Below are 8,507 nucleotides of genomic sequence, written 5' to 3'. Positions count from 1 at the left end.
GCAAAAGGTGTAATTTGAATGTTAAGACTATAGAATACTGGAATATCATATCTGAGTTCTCAGCCATCCCAGACTGAAAAACTATGAAGTGATGATACTGATTTTTGACCCTTTGTAATAACAATTATGTGTAAAGTGTTTGCTGTAGTTTTAAAGTTGAAAATGTGTAATGAACTGAGTAGTTAGATTATGAATGCACTTGTATCATTCTTTCTAGCCCAAATTCCTAGAAATTTGAGGTGAAGATTGAGAAGCAAAATCATGTCTGATTGAAACTTGATTATACAAAGAATAGGGGACCTTTCAAGCTGAAGAATGACTTAAGCTTACAAAAGTATTTTGAGAACACCTAAGCAAGGGCTAGCCACTTGCAAGAATGAACTTCAAGTTAATTCATTTGTTCTGGGTTATTTCTCAGAATAGTTTCAGGAACCTTCAAGGAACAAAGGCACTCTTTTGGGCCACTTACAAATATTTTTTTCTGATGCAGGTAGGTCCACCTTTCTGTTCCCATCTAGGCCCCTCAGTTGTGATGATACTAATTATTGTAGGACAGTACAGGGAACAGGACTAAATTTTATATATATATATATATAATTGGGCTTCTTCATTCAGATGAATTGCCCAATTTCCTGCCCATCCCTGCAACTATACTAACACAGCAAAGAAGGGTGAATAGGGATGTGGATGAATGCTTAGGGACAAGGGAGAAAAGTAAGAATTTCTTAATTTTGTGCCTCCACTAGGAGGATTTTCAAGAAGCCACAGTCTTGTCTATAGACACTGAAGGGGATACGTCTTTCATAGTGCCTTTTGGCCACAAGAGGAGTAGACCTGAATGCTTGGTGATATATGATATTCATCTGTGTGTCTTGTTAGGCCCTTTCTCTCTATTAAATATCCAGAATGACTGGTGTCACAATAATAGGCCCATATACTTTATTTCAACAGTGACCTAGTTGTTGAATTACCTGTTGGGCAGAGAACTGGATGAAGCCGTGAAATCAGTTAGTTAAACTGGCCAGTCACTGGCAGATAATGAGGTAAACAAGATCCTACCAAGATTTGTTACAGACAATTAGACCAAGTTACATCTGGTAATATGGAAGATGGTTTTCAAATATCCAGAACTAAAGATGTGTCTAATAAATTACTGCCTAGGAGGAGTGAAATTACTCAGTCCTGTAACTATCTGAAACTAGTCTCTGCAATACTTAATATGGATATTAATTCAAGTGAGGTAAGTTCTATTTGCAAAGACGAGGCAATACTCAACAAAGTGTGTCTTTGGAGCAGAGAACTTTGCAAGTAAAATACTTCCTTAATTGAGACATTTTGTCATAGAACCTAACAAGATGAATGTAAAAAAAAAATAAAAAATAAAAAATAAATAAAAAAATGCAATATCACTGCAATATCGTATCATTTAAAATTTCTATTTATGTTTTTAAAAAGAAACAGAATCTACTCTCTGATGTACATTACAGATACTATATCATCCCATTAGTAGCTGTAGCTCAAGAGACAAGATTAAATATTTCCTTTCTTTAATGACTATATTTATTCAGTAATGGCTGAACCATTTGTGTGACCATTTGACAGGAAAGCAGAGGTGGTTAATGAGAACTTCATTAAGACTGATGATGAAACAATACTGTAATAAAGGCATAAATTCAGAGTGTGGGAGGATGCAAAGACAGGAGTAAGCACTGCAAAAGTGTAGTTTGACCTCTTCTGTAACCAAGACTGTAGGGTTTGAAATAAATGTCCAGTTTTTTAAAAAGAAAGAAAAAAAAATGTTTTAACTTGAAGAGATTTTCATTGCAGGAGGGTGTTGGTTATTGTTCTGATAAAAATTTGTCAATAATATTTATGAAATTTACTTGATTTCAAGTCTAAATTTGCTTAAATTCAAATTCCAATAAATGTCTCTTGTCATACTTTGTCCTTTTATGTATCTGATTATTAACAAAAGCAAATGGGTGTCTGTCCACTTCTGAGGAGTCAAGAGTATACCCATATATTTTTGCCTAGCTTGGCATACCAAACAAGTGTGTTTGCTTTACTGCCATAAAAATGTCTTTTACTAAGAAACTGAAGAGCTTGCTATTAACTCTTTTTTTCCACCTATGTTGATATCTGAAGACTGTGATAAACAAACATCTTCACCTTTCTTTTTTTATAAACTAAACAAATCTGTTTCTTTAAAATTTTCACTGAGACCTTTTTGCCCAAATATTTAGTAATTCTCATGCCCTTTTTCTTGCTCATCTCCAGTTTTAAGGCCATCTGTCTTAAAGTGAGAACACTTGCACTTGATACACCATTCCATCTGTTGTCACAGCCTCACAGATACAAAGGCAGAATATCTTCAATTTATAACTTAACTATTTTCTGTGAAGCATTGTTCAGGTGAACTTGATGTTCACCTACATAACTGCTGAGATTTCCAACTGCTTTTATAGCAGCTCCGGAATAAACCATAGTGAATACATGTGCAAGTGTCGATGTGTGATTTCTTATCATGACTAACCCAAGCACAGCTGAAGAGATGGAATAGTTCTGAATGAATGAGTGAAAGTACCGAGGCAAGATGAATGACATTTTGTGTGAATCTAAAAAGATAATGAGAAGTAGATTCATTCTGGTTTATTTTTTTTTTTTCCATCCAAACTTTAAGGCCCTGACTGGAATGCCTTTATTAGGAGCAAAATTGTTCCATGCTTCCTCCCTACTAGAGACAGGCACTTCCAGGACGAGGTTCGTATCTTGTTAGGGAACCTTACACTTTCACTAACCTTCTGTTACATGTTATATATTGAGTATCCTAAAGGAGCTGCATTACAGATCACAGCTTGCACTGACAGTTCTTCATCTGACTATTGCTATTAGAAAAACCGAGAGAAAGCAACTATTTTGTAGAAAGGCAGATCTGTAATTTTTATGGAAGAATGCATTAGCATTCAGCCTTTACTATGGTAAAAACTTTCACTTACAAAGACCGTAGGAAAAAGAAGCTATTAACCTTCATCATCATAAATAATTAACCATGATATGAACTGTACTTAAGATCCATCTCTCAGTTAATGTTTATCCAGACAGATAATACCTGAACTGACCAAAACCAAACACAAATCCCATGGTACACCAAAGTCAATCTGTCAAAATCTGCTCACATGTCCAACTGCATGAAAAAGATTTGACAAAAGATTTTAATAACTAGCATTCTAAATTTATTTTTTGCTTGTGAGCTAATTAAGATCCTACTGCTCTTAGAAGGCTCTATTATTTGGAGAGTAAATACAGAGTGCTACAATCTGGGGAAAGATCCTGTGTGCAACACAAACGTGGAACAGAAATTACAAGGGAAAGGAGTTGAGAGAAGAATACAGAAAAGCAAGACCATGTGACTGTGGCTAGAAATCTGGTTAAAATACAGCACTTCAGTGACTTGTTCTCTTCATAGAAACGAAGCAGGAAATCAGGAAGTACAGAAGCTAGGGACGCATGAATGAAGATCAAGAGGCTTCTGAAGAGTAAATGAGCACTTAAGGTTCAGCTTTGACCTTGAAATTTTTGAATACATATATATAGGTCCTCCAAAAGCACTTCTAAAAGGAGGCAGGGGTGGGGTGTGAATTTCTTAAGTTTTTCAGCTGTAACTTCATAGTCTTCTTAATTCAACGTGGTTTCATTTTTGTTTTTAATCCTAAAGTATAATTTTGCTTAGGTTGTCAGTGCTGCAGGGATATTGGGGAGCCTCCTTTGAAGTTAGGTTTGACAGTTCTCCATCCCAACACTACACTTACTCTAATTGCAGACTGGCACAAAATGTGTAACCTTTCGCAGACCTGTGGACTTACTAATCACTATTGCCTTAGGGAAAAGTGGTGCCCCTGTGCTTCAGTCTGAGGCAAAAGAGAGGGCAGTGTGTGTGAGAGTTTTTTTTTCTGTAGCTCTTCTGAACCAAATTTTGGAAATATAGAGAAGAAATACAGGTGTGAACATGAGGGAAGACAATGCAAGAACTAATATTAGAAGGATTTAAAAAAAAAAAAAAGGACAGGGGGAGGGGGCTGGGGGGAGAGAACTGACTCAGGAAAGAAGATCAGAGAATACAGGAGGAGCCAGCAGGCAGCCAAAGCCTAGTAAATGTTGTCTTCAGTTCAGTTATTGTGCTAACATGGGAAAGTTTTATCCTCAGCAACCTGTCTTTTCATGCTAATTGTCTCTTTTCATTTGTGAGCAAACACAGATACTGTTCGCCACAGTGATTTTTAAATAGTTGTTAACGGGCTCTGGAAATGATATACGGAAAGCAATTCCAACCTCTCAGAATTATTTTTTGAAGCTGGCAGCATTCAGGGGCATATATCAATCACCACATCCATTTTGACTGGCTCACATCTGAAAAGTTTTCATTGAAATCATAAAATGTGGATATGAAATTGTTGTTTGATCCATGATTCTGAAGCACAAAGATGACTCTGTCACAAAGGAAAACATCTTGCTCACTAAGCTGCCCCAAATAGGCTAAATGTGACTTACAGATCCAACAGATACAAGTACTGAGTGATAAACAAAGCAGCTACAAGAGTTATAAAACATATTATAGAAAATTCATTGCTGAAAAGTTACAGCAATAAAAGGTTTTGAGAAGAGCATGCTTAGACGTGATTAATAGAGTAATGTTCTCTGTGTGGTTCTGCTTTGGTATTCAGCAAATACCTTGGAGCTTTTGTTTTGTTGATTGTTTGTTTTTTTGTTTGTTTTTCATACTCCCCAAGGCAGGTTATTCTGGGGTTGCTCAACAAATAACTGCTCAAATTATATCCCTTAGGCTGCTTGTGTCTGCCAGAGTAGCCCTGCCCAACTGCACAGATCCTTTATAAAAAAAAAAAAAAAAGGAGAAAGAAGAAACCCTTAAGAACAACAAAATAATAAGTGCCTGTACCTGAAAAAGGAAAAGGAGAACAAAGAAGATGAAGAGACAAATAATAAAATAAAAGATAAGAATGGACATCACCATCTATTTCTAGATCTTTACATGAGGAACACAGATCCCCCTCCCCAGGAATCAGAACATTACAAAATGAGTTTGAAGGTGATCCTGGAAAATGTTCATGCAGGACAATTCTGCAGTGGCAGCAGGGGGGATGGACTGGATGTGAACTTACTCTCGGTCTCTTCCATCTCCAGTTTCTATGAAAACAGTCACCATTCTGTAGAAATATGGTAAATATTTAAAAAAATCATAGATACAAACTAAATAAAATATATTAAATAACAAGTTCAGCCAACTTAATCATGACTTTTCAACTTTTTAAAACAAGACAGCAGGGAGGAAGAAGGAACGGGCTTAAGATTTTTAGTCCTCTTTGTTTAAGGCTAATTCACATAGGACACACCTTCATGAGACTTGTTCAATAACATTTATGGAGCTGGGCTGGAGTTGTTGTTGGATTGTTCTCAGTCCACAGAGCTGCTGATTCTATCCAGTGCACACTGGGTGCTGTCTCTCTCTAGCAGCCTTTAATTCAGATTTTGCTTTGTTTGTATTTCACTCCTTAGCTGGACCAGGAGATATCATTTTGGATAGTGTAATACCAGTCCAGTCCTTGCAGCATTTACTTACCCAGAGGAAACTACACCAAGTGCTGATTTCTTTCTTCATTCCTGCACTGACCAAAACAACATCAGCTATCCTCCAAGAGCAAATCTGCTCCTCTGTAAGAGAGCCATGTGTTGCAAACACAAAGGCTCCATGGTCCTCAGCAGGGGAAGAAGAATTTTTGATTTAAAAAACATAGAACTCAGTATTTGAGCACGTGGTATATCCATAAAGTCTAGCTGCAGTGAGGGGACTTGTGTTCCATGGGACAGCCACTAGACAGTGATATAGCCTCACTTACACAGCCAAAGTATGTCAGCTTCACACACCACTAACTGCCCCTGCCCCTATCTGGCATTTCCTTCACAGCCTAACAGCTCAGATTTTCTCTGAATCCCAGTCAAATCTCAGCTTGCGTGTATTCATTCTGAGTACTCATCATTCAGTCTCAGCAGAGAGGAAGTCTTGAAGCCTTTTCTTCTATAAAAATACAAGATGAGGAACATTCTGGGATGGAGGGAGACAGGAATATGCCTTGACTTTTATGCCATGCCTGTCCAATGGAAGAAAGAGCTCAGTTTTCTGGGTTGTAAGTCTTCAGAGTGCTGTCTCCAGACTATCAGACTATCTTTATGAGCACTAAAAAAAACTTAAGAAGATGAGGCAGATATAGTTGTTTTTCCTATCATGTACTTCCCTGAACTTATGTAAGAGAATAAAACAAAGGAGAGCCTGTTTTAGTATTTATATCTATAATTTTCTTCAACACATCGGGCCCTGGTCACGAGGTTCAGCCATTGGTAATGTGGCTCAGATTTGAACTTCAGCTTCCCAGGCAACTGTCTCAAGCCATTTGCACCCTTGCCTGCACCCACCCATTAGGCTTACCTCTGACAAGCACCAGCTTTAGTGAAATGAGCATCAGACTTTCCAGTTAGGCCATCTGACTTTGTGCCTTGCCATCTAGCCTTCACACCTCACTCCTGGCCTCTGTGAAGTCATCTTTACAGATGATGTAAAATGTGTCTGCAATGACATGCAACAGATCTGTTATCCCTGACCAGGGGCCATCAAAGGCAGCATCAAAAGATCTGGCAACCTACATGAGCTGGTCCAGCTGTGCCATAAGAGAGTCCCTGAGACCCTATTTGCCTTAGTGCTGAGCGTTAAGTTGCGCTACATGCATAAATCCACAGCTAGGTCTAAGTGGCTAGATATGCTACTCCAGTCCATGGTCTCCTCCACGGAGCTAGAGAAAATCTATGGCATAATTTCCACCATTGGCTAGGTGGGGATGGAACAGCAATGAATAAAGCAAAATCTGTCTGTCAGATATTGTGGATGAAGTTTGGAAAGGCACCACAGTCATTTTGTGACATCTGGCCTGGATCCTTTCCTACTTTAAATGTTTTGTTTTCTTCCATCATTTCTGCCTCTGTCACATAACTATATCTAGGTGTCTGCTCCAAATAACCAACTTCCTCTTCTTCTACAGTTTCTCCACAACCAGAGATCAGACTTTAGAAAATTTAGTTTTGTTTCTATGCTCTGGCATAGTCCTGAAAAATGTGATTCCAAAAGCATGGTGTACAAAGAAATCTCTAATGTCTCTTAATAGAAGAGTTTATTTTTATTAAAACATTAGCACATTAGACTGCTGCCTGTAACTGCTAAATTTGCTTGGGTGCCTAAAGATGTTTAGTTTAACCTTAACAGTTAATTCTCTGCCTTTCTAAACCTTTTCCCTAGAACCTCTTCCAATTAAGCATGATTAGTTATTCATTCGCCTTTGCAATCTGTAAAATATTTTTTTTATCTGGAACCTATGGTCCTTTCATTATGATTATAGAATTATACTTTAATAACTCCTAAGGATGTTGCTCTATTTCTTTAAAAATTATTGTACTGCAGTAGAAATGGGAAAATAAATTAACTGCAAAATTAACTGCTTCCTGATTTGTGCAATGCTATTTGAGGATCCAGGTGGGTTTGAGAGCATTGGTAGTTCTGCAAAAATATGTGGACTAGTCATCTACTAAAGTTAGGCCTTGTGAATCTCTTTCAGAAGCCCCAGTCTTGTGTCAACTCTTCAGGATGAAAACTACCACACACTTTTAATATATTCTAAGTGTCATCTCACCAGTACATTGAAACTCTAACAACATTTTCATTGTTATTATCTTGGGAAAATTGAAACTAAACTCTTGGAACATATCCAGACCACTGGGGTTGAGCTACAGAATGGCACAAGAATCTGAGTATAAACCTACATGTGGCATGTTATCTTAAAAAAGCAGTAGAGATAAGCTTCAGATACATGCCTAAGAGATGAGCTTCAGATACAAACTGTGTAATGATCCCAAAACGCAGTGTGGCTCTCAACCAGTGTTGAACTTTGGATGTGAAAAGAAGGGTAAGGTAAGTGCTAGCAAATACTGATGAAAACTTTTTTTTCTGTATTTCGTTTCTTAAGATCCAAATAAATTGTCCATTTGGGTGAATAAAGCAAATGTGGGGTTATGTATGCACACAACCACACAACACAGTACAGACAGAGCTGACAATTTTCTGCTTCGGAGATCCAGGTCTCTGGCACCGTCTTCACCGCATCAGGTTCAAGCAACGGGGAACAGCAGAGAGCAGAAGGCTGGAGTTTTTCCAGAGTGAGCTGGAGTCCGACCTCGTTTCTACCCTTTGGAAAACGAAGCGAGGGATGCTTTCCTTCCCCACGGCAATGACCTGCCGCAGGGCTCCGGGATCGGGTGCCAGCTCGGCGAGTGCCGGCACACTCGCAGCACCCGGCGCATCGCTGCCCCGCGTGGGAACTCGCCCGTGGGGGCGGCCCCACTGAAAAAAAAAAAAAAAAAAAAAAAAAAAAAAAAAAAAAAAAAAAAAA

At 38.2% G+C, this 8,507-nt stretch overlaps 1 protein-coding gene across 1 annotated transcript in view; it reads left to right on the top strand.

Moving 5' to 3' along the window:
• The first annotated feature begins 7,954 nt into the window (after positions 1-7,954).
• The window catches only part of CASR (calcium sensing receptor), a 76,623-nt gene continuing 76,070 nt past the window's right edge, over positions 7,955-8,507 (top strand). The window contains exon 1 of the mRNA XM_035314325.1: positions 7,955-8,029. The gene's annotated coding sequence lies outside the window, so the exon portion shown is untranslated. The remainder of the gene's footprint in view (positions 8,030-8,507) is intronic.

Source organism: Oxyura jamaicensis, chromosome 1, assembly GCF_011077185.1.
Source record: "Oxyura jamaicensis isolate SHBP4307 breed ruddy duck chromosome 1, BPBGC_Ojam_1.0, whole genome shotgun sequence".
Lineage (NCBI taxonomy): Eukaryota > Metazoa > Chordata > Aves > Anseriformes > Anatidae > Oxyura > Oxyura jamaicensis.
Note: the sequence above shows the minus strand (reverse complement) of the source record. Positions and strands in the feature narration are given on the sequence as shown.